Genomic DNA, 301 nt, shown 5'->3' with positions numbered 1-301 from the left:
TTTTCATATTTTCGTTTCATCAATTTTTGAAAATTATCTGTCACGAACACGTTAAATTACTAAAATGAATCAACTAGCAGTCGATGTGAGATAGCGGCTTGAAGTTAGCCAAAAATTGTACCAGTAATGAAGATAATTGTGATGAAGCCTGACCATGAACCTTGACCTGTAGCTTAGACCTGACAAGTCGTAACGGCTGGTGGTGTATTTCTCCTATCTCTCTCTCTCGCTCTGTTAGTTACATATACATACATACTTACGTAAGTAGATACAGTGTAGATGTTAAGTTGTCTGATGTGAG

The sequence above is a fragment of the Convolutriloba macropyga genome, chromosome 6, assembly GCF_964194025.1.
Source record: "Convolutriloba macropyga chromosome 6, txConMacr16.3, whole genome shotgun sequence".
Lineage (NCBI taxonomy): Eukaryota > Metazoa > Xenacoelomorpha > Acoela > Convolutidae > Convolutriloba > Convolutriloba macropyga.
This window is presented reverse-complemented; position numbering follows the sequence as displayed.